This window comes from Bubalus kerabau, chromosome 17 (genome assembly GCF_029407905.1).
Source record: "Bubalus kerabau isolate K-KA32 ecotype Philippines breed swamp buffalo chromosome 17, PCC_UOA_SB_1v2, whole genome shotgun sequence".
Taxonomy (NCBI): domain Eukaryota; kingdom Metazoa; phylum Chordata; class Mammalia; order Artiodactyla; family Bovidae; genus Bubalus; species Bubalus kerabau.
Window position 1 is genome coordinate 65137262 of NC_073640.1, and position 12295 is coordinate 65149556.

Consider the following 12295-nt stretch of genomic DNA (forward strand, 5'->3'; position numbering starts at 1 on the left):
GATCATGAACTCCTTATTACCAAATTCAGACTTAACTTGAACAAAGTAGGGGAAACCATTACACCATTCAGGTATGACCCAAATCAAATCCTTTATAATTATACAGTGGAAGTGAGAAATAGATTTAAGGGCCTAGATCTGATAGAGTGCCTGATGAACTATGGAATGAAGTTCGGGACATTGTACAGGAGACAGGGATCAAGACCATCCCCATGGAAAAGAAATACAAAAAAGCAAAACGGCTATCTGGGGAGGCCTTACAAATAGCTGTGAAAAAAAGAGAAGCGAAAAGCAAAGGAGAAAAGGAAAGATATAAGCATCTGAATGCAGAGTTCCAAAGAATAGCAAGAAGAGATAAGAAAGCCTTCCTCAGCAATCAATGCAAAGAAATAGAGGAAAACAACAGAATGGCAAAGACTAGAGATCTCTTCAAGAAAATTAGCGATACCAAGGGAACATTTCATGCAAAGATGGGCTCGATAAAGGACGGAAATGGTATGGACCTAACAGAAGCGGAAGATATTAAGAAGAGGTGGCAAGAATACACAGAAGAACTGTACAAAAAAGATCTTCACGACCCAGATAATCACGATGGTGCGATCACTGACCTGGAGCCAGACATCCTGGAATGTGAAGTCAAGTGGGCCTTAGAAAGCATCATTAAGGAAATAAAAAAAAAAAGAAAGCATCACTACGAACAAATCTAGTGGAGGTGATGGAATTACAGATGAGTTCTTTCAAATCCTGAAAGATGATGCTGTGAAAGTGCTGTACTCAATATGCAAGCACATTTGGAAAACTTAGCAGTGGCCACAGGACTGGAAAAGCTCAGTTTTCATTCCAATCCCAGGCAATGCCAAAGAATGCTCAAAGTACTGCACAATTGTACTCAACTCACATTCTAGTAAAGTAATGCTCAAAATTCTCCAAGCCAGGCTTCAGCAATACGTGAACTGTCAACTTCCTGATGTTTAAGATGGTTTTAGAAAAGGCAGAGGAACCAGAGACCAAATTGCCAACATCCGCTGGATCATGGAAAAAGCAAGAGAGTTCCAGAAAAACATCTATTTCTGCTTTATTGACTATGCCAAAGCCTTTGACTGTGTGGATCACAATAGACTGGAAAATTCTGAAAGAGATGGGACTACCAAACCACCTGACCTGCCTCTTGAGAAATCTGTATGTACGTCAGGAAGCAACAGTTGGAACTGGATATGGAACCACAGAGTGGTTCCAAATAGGAAAAGGAGTATGTCAAGGCTGTATATTGTCACCCTGCTTATTTAACTTATATGCAGAGTACATCATGAGAAACACTGGACTGGAATAAGCACAAGCTGGAATCAAGATTGCCGGGAGAAATATCAATCACCTCAGATATGCAGATGACACCACCCTTATGGCAGAAAGTGAAGAGGAACTCAAAAGCCTCTTGATGAACGTGAAAGTGGAGAGTGAAAAAGTTGGCTTAAAGCTCAACATTCAGAAAACGAAGATCATGGCATCTGGTCCCATCACTTCATAGGAAATAGATGGGTTAACAGTGGAAACAGTGTCAGACTTTATTTTTTGGGCTCCAAAATTACTGCAGATGGTGACTGCAGCCATGAAATTAAAAGACGCTTACTCCTTGGAAGGAAAGTTATGACCAACTTAGATAGCATATTGAAAAGCAGAGACGTTACTTTGCCAACAAAGGTCCCTCTAGTCAAGCCTATTGTTTTTCCTGTGGTCATGTATGGATGTGAAAGTTGGACTGTGAAGAAGGCTGAGCGCCGAAGAATTGATGGTTTTGAACTGTGATACTGGAGAAGACTCTTGAGAGTCCCTTGGACAGCAAGCAGTTCCAACCAGTCTTTTCTGAAGGAGATCAGCCCTGGGATTTCTTTGGAAGGAATGACGCTAAAGCCGAAACTGCAGTACTTTGGCCACCTCCCGCGAAGAGTTGACTCAATGGAAAATTCTCTGATGCTGGGAGGGATTGGGGGCAGGAGAAGAAGGGGACGACCGAGGATGAGATGGCTGGATGGCATCACTGACTCGATGGACGTGAGTCTGAGTGAACTCCGGGAGTTGGTGATGGACAGGGAGGCCTGGCGTGCTGCGATTCATGGGGTTGCAAAGAGTCGGACACGACTGAGCGACTGAACTGCACTGAACTGAGACTCTTTGGCTGGCAATACTGTGTTTTCTGTCATTCTGATGTGTCAGGAGGACAATGGGTTCCTTGGGATCATGATTATGGGTAAGTGTAAACAAACCCGTTCAGAAGTTAAGAAGCTTATCAAGTCCAAAGAAACAGCATTTCAGGAAAGAGACAGAATAAACAAACAAAAGGACTATGCCTCTTACCTCGGAATGAGTCATTTCTGACTCCTTGCTTTCCTCTTCCTCTGGGCTTCCTTCTCACGTAAGATCAGTCTTGGGAAGTGACCCCTGAATGTTGAAAATAGACTGTTCAATACCTAGAAAACCACACTGAGCTCCCTATAACACAGCCCCACACAGAGGGAGGATCACAAGAGGTACAAAATACAATCCTCTACGGCCACTGACACAGCAGGGATTCTGGAACACAGACTCAAACGTGGTGTTTTTAGTTTTATTCTTTTCTTCAGAACTCGCGGCCCTTCCTGTGAAAACCACACGTTCTAGGCTGACCCTCCCCTTCAAACCGTAGGCGAGACTCTGACCAGACTCCATACAGATACAGCCTCCTTTACCTCTTCGTGGATCAGGGATTTAGGGGTTGGGCAATGCAGGAATTTAAGCAGCGGTCTCCACAAGTTAGAAGGCAGAACTCCCAGAGAAGGACGTGGACTCTAGAACGATAGTAACAGGAAGCGGATGTGGACCCCAGGGAGCCGGCAGCTAAGATAAAGGACTTCAGAACTTCTCACGGCGATACGAGGACATACACTGGGGACGGGAAAATGGAGACGGTAGTTTGAACGTTCACAGAGACCCCCGAAACCCAGGTGTGAAAGACAAAAGGCTGTGGGACTAGGAATCGGGTTTTAAACAAACAAAACTCACCAGGACACTCTGTCACTCATTTAAAAGCAATTCCGGGTCTGCAGGATACTGCGCACGCGCGGGAGGAAGATCCGGTACAGAGGCAGCTGAGTGCGCTAAGGGGCGGCCAACGACATACGACAAAAGGGGAGAGGGTGGGACGAGGCCGGAAGCGCAGGTACTAATGGGCGGGGCCAGTTGGGACGGAGCCTTACCTCCCCTCACCCCGCCCCTGTCAGTTTTGGGTCTGTTGGTCCTTCTGTCGAGCTGTGTTTCCTTTCTCTGCCTTTTGATGCCTTTAATCTCTTTGATTTCCTCTGGAGCAGAGCTGCTTCCTGCCTGTTCTAAGTTAGTGTTTCAAACAACTTAAGGCAAAAGAGAAGAATTTTGAGAGTTGCCTCTGTGGAAAGCCGAGATGTTTTCAGCAAGTTGAAAACGGGGAAAATGCAAAAGCCCTTTGTGTGTGTGTGTGAAGATGGGTGTCTCCTGAGTGACGAAAAGCAGAATGTAACCAGTCAGAAAATCCGTTGGGAGGAAGCCTCAGTAATTGTAACCAGAGACCTGCTTACGTCAGGGAAGCTGGCTTTTCTCTTAGGAAGTGATTCCAGAAAGAAAAAGGGCGACCGGAATCTACATTGTCGTTTATAACGTAACCACAGAAATGACATACCGTTACTCCTGTCAGAATCTGTTGATACACAGATTGCCTCTGTTAATTGTTGCTGCTGCTTCTGAAGCAACCAATTGCCCTGCTTCTTCCAGGACTGAACACGTTCCCAAGAAGCAGGACTTTTTGTGCTAAAAGTGGGCACGAATCTAGGGAAATGGGACGCGTGGATCACATCGACTGCTCTGCACTTAGCTTCCCAAACACCCTCCCCCACTGTTGGCTTTCTTTCCTAACCTCCTCCTCTTCACCCAGTCCTTTAAAGGATAATCTGGAGAAGCGCTAACACAAGACAGGAAAAATAGTGAGGGACCTACAGACCATTGTATCCCAGGAGAGTACACCTTTCTCTTTAAATGTGAGATTAACAACTTCCCTGGTAGTCCAGTGGTTAAGATGCTGTGCTTTCACTGCAGGTTATTGGGTTCAATCCCGACTCGGGGAGTTAAGATCTCAGAGTTGAAGTTTTAATCATTTCTTACACAGAAAGCATTAATCATTACAATATAAAGAAAAATGTATGTCAAGGTAATAAATTACTTATTAAAGAAGATGTGTTTAGGAGCATCCCCAGCAGCCCAGTGGTTAAGACCCCACCTTCCGATGCAGCATTGCGGTTCCTTCCCTAGCCAGGGAACTAAGATCCCACATGTTTTGGGGTGTGAACAAAATGAAAAGAAAATATGTTTCTTAAGTATCTGTGAGTGGGGACAAATTCTAAGTAGAGGATATTGATACTGATTTTCATGATAAAAGTATCAGTAGGTCAAATCTCACGGTTCCCTGCTGGAACCTCTGGTTCTGAATATGACTTTGGTCACGAAGAACTAGGAGAATATTCTCTAGGGAGTTGGCACTAAGGTGTACTGCTATTGCAGACTACAGTGGAAATTATGCAGGAATTTCTATCTATCAGACATTGAATCCTAACTATAAACAGGGGGTATTTGCCTCAAGATACTTTTGAGAAGTTCTATGACATTTCAGACAATGAGGTATGAACATTTCACCTTTGTAAAATGACAGATGGAGAAATTCTTGAAAACCCCTCTCAGGTGCTTTGGCTCCATTTGTCTACTCATAATCTTAATGGAGGCACAGTTCAGTGGTTTCAAGAATAGGAAATAACTCGTTTTTGGTTGAAACACTTCTCATGGATACAAACTATACAAGCAGACACATGAAATTCCCTTCCTTTGTCAGACCTCAGTATTTACTACAGGTTCCTTGAGAGTCCCTGTCTATATCCAGGGACCAAAGGGAATAGAACCTTCCTCAAGCATTTCAAGAGTCCCTTTGGAGATGATCGGTTCAAACTTTTAATTGTTGTTTTATAATTAGCAACTGAGCAATAAAGATTTTCACAAATAATCTCAGTTCTCCAAGCCAGTCTCACATCGCAGATACAGGTGAAAAGATAATTGCAGTTCTGAGGGGACATGAGGTCACAGGATCACAAACCCCTATCTAGGGGTCTGGCTGCCTCCCTCCCTGTCACAGGAGCAGCTTGACATGACCAATACTCTGAACCCAATATCTGGGCTATGTGAGAATACCAAGTGAGTATTTTCTGTTTCAGCTTGTGAGCAAGAATCTGCAAGAAACAGGTGCTTTCAGGAGTCTGGGTTGGTGACCATTCAGGAAAAATGAAGTGTTCTGACTCAAAGTAATGCAGTGCCAAAGCAACACTGGAAGGAAGAATAATTCAAAAAATGTAATAGAGCTATTAAAGGGAGATTAGATGCTACCAGATGTCAATTCGCAATGCTTCCTAACATATCTTAGTGTAATTCTTTTTGAAAAATATTTACTTATTTGGCTGTACTGGATCTTGGGAGAAGGCAATGGCACCCCACTCCAGTATTCTTGCCTGGAAAATCCCATGGACGGAGGAACCTGGTGGGCTGCAGTCCGTGGGGTTGCAAAGAGTGGGACACGACTGAGCGACTTCACTTTCACTTTTGACTTTCAAGCATTGGAGAAGGAAATGGCAACCCACTCCAGTGTTCTTGCCTGGAGAATCCCCAGGACCGGGGAGCCTGGTGGGCTGCCGTCTATGGGGTCGCACAGAGTCAGACACGACTGAAGTGACTTAGCAGAAGTAGCAACAGGATCTTACTTGTTATATATGGGATTTAGTTCCCTGATTAGGGATCAAACCTAGGCACCTCCCCCAAGTCCTGACCCCCCCACCCCACCCCCTCCCTCGGTGAAGCTAGCATTGAGAGCCAGGTGTCTTAGTCACTGGACCACCAAGGCAATCACAGTGTAATTTTTGTTGACAGTGATTGTTATTTTAGAATCCAAGCGATATGAAACCTAATGCTTAGTATAACTGATGACTGGAATTGCAGAGATATATGGGAAATCATGGAGTACCTTACAGAAATCATACATTTTGGGGGTTATGATATGTGTGCCAACAGTACCCCCAAGAGCAATAAATCTATAGGAATGATATTTATTAGAAACAGTGTATACATTTGACAATAGTGTGCTTAGTCCATCAGACGTGTCTGACTCTTTGCAACGCCATGGACTGTAGACAGCCAGGTTCATCTATCCATGAAAGTCTCCAGGCAAGAATAGTGGAGTGGCTAGCCATATCCTTCTCCAGGGGATCTTTCTGATCAAGGTATCGATCCCTGGTTTCCTGCATTGTAGGCAGGTTCTCTACCATCTGAACTACCAGAAAGCAGTAGAAATACCTTCTCTGACTCTGGAATTTATAAAGCGCTTAACAGAGACATTGTTTCCTATACAAAACATCCATAATTGGGTGATTTGTGTCAGACCATTATCCAAAAGTAACTTCAGAAATGGGTTTCAGATGGCGGCTCTCAGGCATAAAGGCCTAGTGTGTCCTATTCTCTGATTTGAAAATATTCTCAAAATTTATAGTTGTATAACTTCATTTTACAAAGTAAAATTCACTTTCTTAAAATGTCATTTTCTTTAAATGTGATATATTAATGTTTCAGATATCTTGACTTCCACTCAATACTTTTAATGTCACATTAATTAACAGATTAGTTTGTGATTTGAAATTCAGTTCAGTTCAGACGCTCAGTCGTGTCTGACTGTTTGAGACCCCATGAATTGCAGCAGGCCAGGCCTCCCTGTCCATCAGCAACTCCCCGAGTTCACTTAAACTCATGTCCATCGAGCCATCTCATCGTCAGTTGTCCCCTTCTCCTTCTGCCCCCAATACCTCCCAGTGTCAGAGTCTTTTCCAATAAGTCAGCTCTTGGTATCAGGTGGTCAAAGTATTGGAGTTTCAGGTTCAAAATCCTGCACTCAATGTGCCAGCACATTTGGGAAATTCAGCCCTGGCTACAGGACTGGAAAATATCAGTTTTGATTCAAATCTCAAAGAAAGGCAATGCCAAAGAACGGTCAAACTGAAGCACAGTTGTTGCACTCATCTCACATGCTAGTAAAATAGTGCTTGGAATTCTCCAAGCCAGGCTTCAATAGTATGTGAACCAAGAACTTCCAGATGTTCAAGCTGGATTTCGAAAAGGCAAAGGAAACAAAGATCAACTTGACAGCATCTCTTGGATCATAGAAAAAGAGAGTTCCAGAAAAACCTCTACTTCTGCTTCATTGACTATGTTAAAGCATTTGTGTGGATCACAAGAAACTGTGGGAAATTCTTAAAGAGATGGGAAAGCCAGAACACCTTAGCAGTCTTCTGAAAAATTAGGATGCAGGTCAAGAAGCAACAGTTAGAGCTGGACATGGAACAGACTGGTTCCACATTTCAAAAGGAGTACATCAAGGCTGTATGTTCTCACATTGCTTATTTAACTTAAATGCAGAGTATTTAGTGTTTAAGCTAAATGCGCAGCTGGATGAAGCAGAAACTGGAATCAGGATTGCTGGGAGAAATATCAATAACCTTAGATATGCAGATGACACCACCCTTAGGACATAAAGTGAAGAGGAACTAAAGAATCTCTTGATGAAAGTAAAAGAGGAGACTGAAAAAGCTGGCTTCAAACTCAACATTCAGTAAATGAAGATCATGAAACCCAGTCCCATCACTTCAGGGGATGGACTTCAATAGGTGGAGAAACAATGCAAACAGTGACAGACTTTATTTTCTCGGGCTCCAAAATCACTAGAGATATTGGCTGCAGCCATGAAATTAAAAGGCGCTTGTTTCCTGGAAGAAAAGCCACAACCAACCTAGAGAGCATATTAAAAATTGAAGTCATTACTCTATTAACAAGGGTCTGTATAGTCAGAGCTATGGTGTTTCCAGTAGTCAGGTATGGATGTGAGAGTTAGACCATAAAGTAAACTGAGCGCTGGAGAATTGATGCTTTTCAACTGTGGTTGGAGAAGACTCTCAAGAATCCCTTGGACAGCAAGGAGATCATAGCAATCAATCCTAAAGGAAATCCGTCCTGAATATTCATTGGAAAGACTGATACTGAAGCTGAAGCTCAAATAGTTTTGGCCACCTGATGAGAAGAACTAACTTATTGAAAAAAACCCTGATGCTGAGAAAGATTGAAGAGAGGAAGAGAAGGGGACCTCAGAGGATGAAAATGGTTGGATGGCATCACTGATTCAATGGACTCGAGTTTGAGCAAACACTGGAAGTTGGTGATGGACAGGGAAGCCTGGCATGCTGCATTCGATGGGGTTGCAGAGAGTGGTCACAACTGAACTGAACTGAACTAAGTTCTACTTTTCACCTTTTTAATAAAAAGACTTTCCATTTTTACAAATCTGTAACCTGTATTAGGCTCATTGCTACTTATGGTTCCATGAAAATACTCATCCTGGCATGAATTTTGATGTATATAAACGTGTATTATAGACATGAATTTTATTTATTTTTATAATTTTAACTTATGTATGTTTTACAGCCAGAGTCCAGCCCCGGTTGGATCCAGGGATTCCCTCGGGAGGACGGCGTCAGGGACTGAGAGAAATAAAGGGATAAGAAAGAATTTTGCAGTTAAGAAAACAGAGGAGAGAAAAGAGGCTGATATTCCTTGGTTTACGCAGAAAGCCAATAAAGCCCCAGCACAAGACTTGCTGTGTTCATGTAGGCCGCAGACACCCTGTCGAATAGCTGAATGTGCCCTGCCTTAGGCGGCTTCTCGAGTGGGTCTTAGAAGCCCAGGCACGAAAGTGAACACAGAGGGCCCCTGCGCTGCAGGGAATCAGCCTGAAAAAGGAAAAGGAAAGAGAAAGAACGACATGGGGAGACCAAGCTTTGGTGGGCAAGGCCCACACTTTATTTTCCAAAGTAGTTTTTATACCTTAAGTTGTGCATAGAGGATAATGGGGGTGGGGTAGAGTCATGCAAGGTCAGCGGTGCTTGATCGTTATCGAAGCCAGGCTTTCTTTCTGCAAACTTATCATGTGCAAAAGCTTTAGGTGATTTACATCATCTTCTGGCCAGGAGGCCTGTTAACATTTGATGACCCTTTCTTCAGAAAACTTATTTTTCTCTAAAGGTGATTATTCTAAAGTCAGGCACCACCCTCTGAAAGCATTAGATAAAGTTGCATTGCTATAGGGCAAAAGTGTGGTGGGCTATAACAAGAAAAGAATTAACCCAAGTGTCCAAGGTTACAAACATTAAAGCTACTACTTACATGTCTATATACCAACTAGATTAATCAACACAGTCCCAGGGACACAATAGGTAAGAGATATGGAAACTTGGCAGCAAGCATCAGCTCAACAAAGAAATCCTCTACTAGTTCTCTTCTAACAATTTTCACTCTCTGAGATGCTCTACATTGTTAGAATATTTTAAGCTTCCCTGCCTCTTGTGGTTGGGAGGCTGTGAACAATCACATGTGTAGCTGCAGGAATCTGAACAAACCTGTCAGGCAAGCTAGAAAGTCATCAGAGGGGTTTGAATTGAAACATTCCTATTTTGCCCAGGAGACTTATTAACTAGAGCTCTAAATTGATTTTCTTTAGAGAAAGGTGGTCGGGGATAGCCCCCTGTTAATGTCAGAAGAGTTGGTGAAGGTTGAGAAATAGTAAAACATACAGATTTTGGTTTTGGGGTAGATGCTCGGGCAGGTCCAGGGGGGCCTCTTGAGTTCTGATTCACCTTTGCATGTCAGATCCTCTCCACATGACCTTTGTCATGGGTGGTAACTCCCGTGCTGGGTCCTGGCATTTTACCAAGATTTTAAAAGACTTTGATTCACTTATTGTTGGAAAAAAAAAAAATCATCTTTTCACTACTGCTTTGTAATGCAGTATTTATCCTCCTTCCCACCATTGCACTGAACTTATCAATTCACATCCACCTATTTCTACTTTATTATCAAACTTTCATTTATTGTAAATAAATGGTATGCTTTAATATTGTTTCCTGAATATTTTTACTCTTAGTTTATCTTTACCCTGTGTGAACTTAAAAATCATCTTGTGTAGTTTAGAACATAATCATGATATCTTTACTGATATTACACTCATTTGTTCCTTACCCAGGGATCGAACACTTGTCTCCTGCTTGGCAGGTGGAATGTTTACCATTGAACCACCAGGGTATGACTTTTAAATCCACATTGATATTCCTTTAAGTTTTTTCACTGTTACACATTCAAATATCAGACACTTGTTTTACAGGAAGAAATATAAATACTTCTTTTTCAGTGGCATCTAAGGTAAATGAAGACTTCTTAAGAGTATCAATTCCAGTTGACATGGTACAGAGTTCTTCCTCATTTGCTCATGCAGGATTCTCTGGCTCAGAAGAAGATTGTTAGTTCCCGGGATTTGACAGAATGGCCCCCGAGGATTTGGCAATAGGAGTGATCTTTTTATTGTAGACTACGGCAGGGATTATGGGGAATTTCTGTCTTGTTTACCATTTTTGCTCCCTTTATTTCGCAGGAGGCAAATGTCGGTCCACAGACTGGATTCTCAAGCAAGTGACTCTCGCCAAACTCTTAGTTGTTCATTTGAAAGGAATTCCTGTAACACTGGCAGCTTTGGATGCACACTTGCTTTTTCCGTTCCAAGAGTTGGCAGAGATGTGTCCATTGGCAGCATCTTCCTCTTGAGTGCCTTTCAGGTGATCGTCATTCCCAGTGACTCCAGGTGGGCAGAGCTTAAGAGAAAAGCTCCCAAATATGTGGGCACCTTCAGTATCCTCTGCTGGATCTTCAGCATGATTCTCAGTATTTTGCTTCCATTTTAAATGACTGCCAAGTGGAAGGACACAATCAACACAGAGAATACAGATCATGGCTACTGTTATTTGTGGCGTGCTGCCCCAAGGCCACAGATGTGAAGCCTTGCACCAAGAACACAGAAGAGGAGCTCAGAATCAAGGACACTTTCAAAGCTGACTAAGCCCCTCTGAAACCTTTTTAAAAGCCCACTGATAGTCATACCAGGCTTCCTGATTCCCAGTGGGGCAAAGATGCCCACTCCAGTAAGCACCCTATAGTGCCTCAACCAATCACCTAACATCAACCATCCAGCAGCAATTTTGCTTTGAGTCTGTAAAAATTGGCTATTAGCTCATGGAAACTGTCGGCATCCCCTGGTCTGTGCAGATGTGGGCCCACTGTACTCACAGTGCCTGCTTTATCTCTGCCCTTTGTTTTTAAGAAACTCACTCCTTTCTGAAATGCCCTGTGTCTGGAAATCCTTTTCCAACCCGCACTCAGAGTGCCTCAACACTTATGGCTGATTGACAATGTTGTACAGCAGAAAGGAACACAGCACTGTAACAATGTAGAAGGGTGGGATGGGGAGAGACGTGTGAGGGAGGCTCAGAAGGGAGGGCACACGGGTGTACCTATGGCTGATTCTTGTTCATGTTTGACAGAAAACAACAAAATTGTATAAAGCAATTATCCTTCAATGGAAACATTTTAAAAAGATTAAAAAACTCAAAAACTAAAAATATATACATTCCAAAAGAAAAAAAACTTCTATTTTTACAAAAAATTTTAAAACAATTGCACAGTGGATACAAATCTGCCAGCAAGTGCAGGGGATATGGGGCTGAACCCTGGCCCAGGAATATTCCACACGCTGCAGGGCAACGTAGCCTGTGCAGCACAACTACTGAGCCTGTGTGCTGCAACTACTGACGCCTAGAGCCGTGCTTCACAGAAAAAGCCACTGCAATGAGAAGCCCATGCACCACACCTAGAGGAAGCCTGCACACAGCAACAGGCAAAAATTTTTTAAATGTTTAAAATATCAGGGACAAAAATAACTCAATCAAAAATTGGACTAAGACCGCATATCTCCAAAGAAGACATTTCGATGGGCAAGAGCCTAATGAAAGACACTCAGCGTCAGTAATTATTATGAAATGGAAAACAAAACTACAATGAGGTATCACCTCATTCTAGTCAGAATAACCATTATCAAAATGCCCACGAAAGATAAAATAAAGGCTGAAGAGGCTATGGAGATCAGGGAACCTCCTACATGACTGAAGGGAATGGAAGCTGGGGCAGCCGCTAGGGAGGACAGTGTGGCAGTTCCTTGACAAACGCAACCTCCTGACATGAAAGGAAATAAATTCCATGAAAAGTCGACAAAACAGATTAGTTGACAACTCTGTAAATTCGTGGTAAATCATCTGCAATGTTGATATTCTCACTT